Here is a 5,172-nt window from a genome sequence, read left to right as displayed (position 1 = left end):
GTATCGAACTGGGGACCTTTCGCGTGTGAGGTGAACATGATAACCACTTCACTATGGAAACCTGCATAAGCTTAATTACCAACAATTCCTGCAACTCATTTATGGAATATATGTTTAGACTAGACACTCCTTCCAAAAATCACAGTACTGCAGTAAAAATATCAAGAGTTTCCACCTAACTTCAAACTGGGTACCTTTACGTGTTAGGTGAACGTGATAATCACAACACTATGGAAACCTACCTATGAAAGTAATTACCAACAATTCCTGCAACTCATTAATTGAATATATGTTTAGACAAGACACTCCATCCAAAAATCACAGTACTCCAGTAAAAATATCAATTGTTTCCACCCAGTATCGAACAGGGGACATTCCGCTTGTGAGGCAAACGTGACAACAACTACACTATGTAAACCTGCCTATAAACTTAATTACCAACAATTCCTGCAACTCATTAATTGAATATATGTTTAGACAAGACACTCCATCCAAAAATCACAGTACTGCAGTAAAAATATCAAGTGTTTCCACCCAGTATCGAACTGGGGACCTTTCGCGTGTGAGGCGAACGTGATAACCACTACACTATGGAAACCTGCCTATGAAAGTAATTACCAACAATTCCTGCAACTCGTTAATTGAATATATGTTTCGACAAGACACTCCATCCAAAAAGAACAGTACTGCAGTAAAAACATCAAGTGTTTCCACCCAGTATCGAACTGGGGACCTTTCGCGTGTGAAGCGAACGTGATAACCACTACACTATGGAAACTTTTCTGTGAAGGAAATAAACAACAATTCCTGCAACTCATTTATTGAATATATGTTTCGACAAGACACTCCATCCAAAAAGAACAGTACTGCAGTAAAAATATCAAGTGTTTCCACCCAGTATCGAACTGGGGACCTTTCGCGTGTGAGGCGAACGTGATAACCACTACACTATGGAAACTTTTCGATGAAGGAAATAAACAACAATTCCTGCAACTCATTTATTGAATATATGTTTCGACAAGACACTCCATCCAAAAAGAACAGTACTGCAGTAAAAATATCAAGTGTTTCCACCCAGTATCGAACTGGGGACCTTTCGCGTGTGAGGTGAACATGATAACCACTACACTATGGAAACCTGCCTTAGCTTAATTACCAACAATTCCTGCAACTCATTTATGGAATATATGTTTAGACTAGACACTCCTTCCAAAAATCACAGTACTGCAGTAAAAATATCAAGTGTTTCCACCTAACTTCAAACTGGGGACCTTTCGCGTGTTAGGCTGAACGTGATAATCACAACACTATGGAAACCTACCTATGAAAGTAATTACCAACAATTCCTGCAACTCATTAATTGAATATATGTTTAGACAAGACACTCCATCCAAAAATCACAGTACTCCAGTAAAAATATCAATTGTTTCCACCCAGTATCGAACAGGGGACATTCCGCTTGTGAGGCAAACGTGACAACAACTACACTATGTAAACCTGCCTATAAACTTAATTACCAACAATTCCTGCAACTCATTAATTGAATATATGTTTAGACAAGACACTCCATCCAAAAATCACAGTACTGCAGTAAAAATATCAAGTGTTTCCACCCAATATCGAACTGGGGACCTTTCGCGTGTGAGGCGAACGTGATAACCACTACACTATGGAAACCTGCCTATGAAAGTAATTACCAACAATTCCTGCAACTCGTTAATTGAATATATGTTTCGACAAGACACTCCATCCAAAAATCACAGTACTGCAGTAAAAATATCAAGTGTTTCCACCCACTATTGAACTGGGGACCTTTCGCGTGTGAGGCGAACGTGATAACCACTACACTATGGAAACCTGCCTATAAAAGTAATTACCAACAATTCCTGCTACTCATTTATTGAATATATGTTTCGACAAGACACTCAATCCAAAAATCACAGTACTGCAGTAAAAACATCAAGTGTTTCCACCCAGTATCGAACTGGGGACCTTTCGCGTGTGAGTTGAGCGTGATAACCACTACACTATGGATACTAGCCTCTAAAGGAAATTACCAACAATTGTTTCGACCCAGTTTCGAACTGGGTACCTTTTGCGTGTGAGTAGAACGTGATAACCACTACATTATGGAAACCTGCCTATAAAAGTAATTACCAACAATTCCTGCAACTCATTAATTGAATATATGTTTAGACAAGACACTCCATCCAAAAATCACTGTACTGCAGTAGAAATATCAAGTGTTTCCACCTAACTTCAAACTGGGGACCTTTCGCGTGTGAGGCGAACGTGAAAACCACTACATTATGGAAAATAGCCTATGAAGGACATTACCAACAATTCCTGCTACTCATTTATTGAATATATGTTTCGACAAGACACTCCATCCAAAAATCACAGTACTCCAGTAAAAATATCAATTGTTTCCACCCAGTATCGAACAGGGGACATTCTGCTTGTGAGGCAAACGTGACAACCACTACACTATGTAAACCTGCCTATAAATTTAATTACCAACAATTCCTGCAACTCATTAATTGAATATATGTTTAGACATGACACTCCATCCAAAAATCACAGTACTGCAGTAAAAATATCAAGTGTTCTCACCCAGTATCGAACTGGGACCATTCACGTGTGAGGCGAACGTGTTAACCACTACACTATGGAAACCTGCCTATAAAATTAATTAACAACAATTCCTGCAACTCATTAATTGAATATATGTTTAGACAAGACACTCCATCCAAAAATCACAGTACTGCAGTGAAAATATCAAGGGTTTCCACCCACTATTGAAATGGGGACTTTTCGCGTGTGAGGCGAAAGTGATAACCACTACATTATGGAAACTAGACTATGATGGAATTTACCAACAATTCCTGCTACTCATTTCTTGAAAATGTGTTTTGACAAGACATTCCATCCAAAAATCACAATACTGCAGGAAAACCATCAAGTGTTTCCACTCAACTTCGAACTGGGGACATTTCGCGTGTGAGGCAAACATGATAACCACTACACTATGGAAACTAGCCTATGAATAAAATTACCAACAATTCCTGCAACTCATTAATTGAATATATGTTTAGACAAGACACTCCATCCAAAAATCACAGTACTGCAGTAAAAATATCAAGTTTTCCACCAAGTATCGAACTGGGGACCTTTTGCGTGTTCAGCGAAAGTGATAACCACAACACTATGGAAGCTAGCCTCTGAAGGAAATTAGCAACAATTGTTTCCACCCAGTTTCGAACTGGGTATCTTTTGCGTGTGAGGCGAACGTGATAACCACTACATTATGGAAACCTGCCTATAAACGTAATTACCAACAATTCCTGCAACTCATTTATTGAATATATGTTTCGACAAGACACTCCATCCAAAAAGAACAGTACTGCAGTAAAAATATCAAGTGTTTCCACCCAGTATCTATCTGGGGACCTCGCGCGGAGTGGCGCTGTCCCGCATTTTCATATTGTAAGGGAGACAGACAGGCGCAGATAACGGTAATCACAACGTCTCAATCGCATCTCAACCGCTAGAATCAAGGTAAATAATGTTTGATTTAGTATTTTATTCTATAGTTTTCGTTGTTTTTAACACTCTCAATGTCTATATATTATGACAATTTAAACGGAAGGTTAGGTATTCAAGATTTGATTGAAGTTATTTTTGTTGACATGAATACACTTAAACTAACGTACGTGAACAGCGAAAAATTACACACTTCGTTTACATAACATAGTCTGTCATACTAGTATTTAGATTAAGCTATATTTGGGCCTAAATACAATGAAACCTTAATGATAAAGTGAAGTACAATAACATTGTTAGGGGTATAACAGTTGTGATCCGGACCAGATATGGAGAAACAAAACCAGGAGTCGAGAAATTCAATTATAGAATCAAAATTTACTGAAGAATAGTTTGCAGTGAAATTGGTAGAGCCAGCGGCAAAGTCTCACGAGGAGATCGAAAGCCAGCTCGTAGCTTACACAAAATCTTACATCAATTATACCATTTGCAAGGATGTACATTCCATTATTTTACTCCTGATTGGCTAAAAGAACATAAAGTCACAACATATAGATAGTTAAATGGCCTATCAACATTAATCAGCGCACTTGTCATCCACGCCCGAGATTTACGTCTGAAGTGACCTCGCAGATGGTCGCAGGGCGTCTTCGAGTCGGACTGGTGTGCATCCCTGGTTCAAAACCTAGGTAGAAGGTCAAACGCACACACAAAACACTGACGAACGACAGTTCTTCTCTGGGCACAAGAGAGCCAGAGCACACATTATCAGGCCATTTGAACCAAAACAGAGAAATAAAATATTCACTCCTCGGGCAGAGGAGAGGGTTGAAATAACATACATTTCTTCCCTAAAGAAATAATAAGAGAAAATCACACTTCTACTATTCAGGTGTTATTACATAGGACTTTAAACCATATAATTAGTCATGGAAAGGTAACAATCAAACACAGAATACATCTGGAACACATGTTTAACGCATTCCACCTGACCCCCTCCCCTGAGAGGCTGGAGAGCGTCACAAATAAGCTTATCCCCCAAAAGACCTTCAGCCAACGTGCAGGACAGAGAGACTCTGGAATGTTCCTAAAAGAGACTCACTAACATTCAACACACATATGATTCAAAGTATATTTCAATTATGCATAAGAAAATAGAATTGATTATGTGATCATGCATATAGTTAATTCATCACTTTATTAAAGAAGTTAAGCAACAGAATACAGATAGATATTGATATAAAAGGATATATATATATATATATATATATATATATATATATATATATATATATATATATATATATATATATATATATATATATATGTATTGATATATCTGAAGAGCCAAGGGATTTTGACCCTCACCCTTCAGTCCCCGTTTTAGACCAATGTGGGGTCCAATACCGCCACGTCTGTTCTACCAAGTGAGGTCACTACGGAAGGTGGAGTGGTAACGCATGCTTCCCTGACGGGTCACACTTGTCTCTTCGCCTCATTGCGGACATGCTGGATACTAAAAATTCCCAGTCCCCACGCGAAGGCTCTCCTACCTTCCACTCACAACAGGGCATGGATGTTATCCTTCTTAAGTTTCTCTTCCAAGCGTGTCGTCAGTTTTCTCAGTCG

At 38.6% G+C, this 5,172-nt stretch overlaps 6 non-coding genes across 6 annotated transcripts; all 6 read right to left on the bottom strand.

Moving 5' to 3' along the window:
* Positions 1-525: 525 nt before the first annotated feature.
* Positions 526-598, bottom strand: trnav-cac (transfer RNA valine (anticodon CAC)). The gene has a single exon. It is a non-coding gene; the product is annotated as a tRNA-Val (tRNA).
* A 107-nt stretch (positions 599-705) lies between these two features.
* trnav-cac (transfer RNA valine (anticodon CAC)) lies at positions 706-778 on the bottom strand. Its single transcript has one exon. It is a non-coding gene; the product is annotated as a tRNA-Val (tRNA).
* A 107-nt stretch (positions 779-885) lies between these two features.
* Positions 886-958, bottom strand: trnav-cac (transfer RNA valine (anticodon CAC)). Its single transcript has one exon. It is a non-coding gene; the product is annotated as a tRNA-Val (tRNA).
* Positions 959-1,065: 107 nt separating this feature from the next.
* Positions 1,066-1,138, bottom strand: trnav-cac (transfer RNA valine (anticodon CAC)). Its single transcript has one exon. It is a non-coding gene; the product is annotated as a tRNA-Val (tRNA).
* A 466-nt stretch (positions 1,139-1,604) lies between these two features.
* trnav-cac (transfer RNA valine (anticodon CAC)) lies at positions 1,605-1,677 on the bottom strand. The gene has a single exon. It is a non-coding gene; the product is annotated as a tRNA-Val (tRNA).
* Positions 1,678-1,784: 107 nt separating this feature from the next.
* On the bottom strand, positions 1,785-1,857 carry trnav-cac (transfer RNA valine (anticodon CAC)). Its single transcript has one exon. It is a non-coding gene; the product is annotated as a tRNA-Val (tRNA).
* Positions 1,858-5,172: the final 3,315 nt, after the last annotated feature.

The sequence above is a fragment of the Xyrauchen texanus genome, unplaced genomic scaffold (assembly GCF_025860055.1).
Source record: "Xyrauchen texanus isolate HMW12.3.18 unplaced genomic scaffold, RBS_HiC_50CHRs HiC_scaffold_1202, whole genome shotgun sequence".
In the NCBI taxonomy this organism is placed as follows: domain Eukaryota; kingdom Metazoa; phylum Chordata; class Actinopteri; order Cypriniformes; family Catostomidae; genus Xyrauchen; species Xyrauchen texanus.
This window is presented reverse-complemented; position numbering and strand designations above follow the sequence as displayed.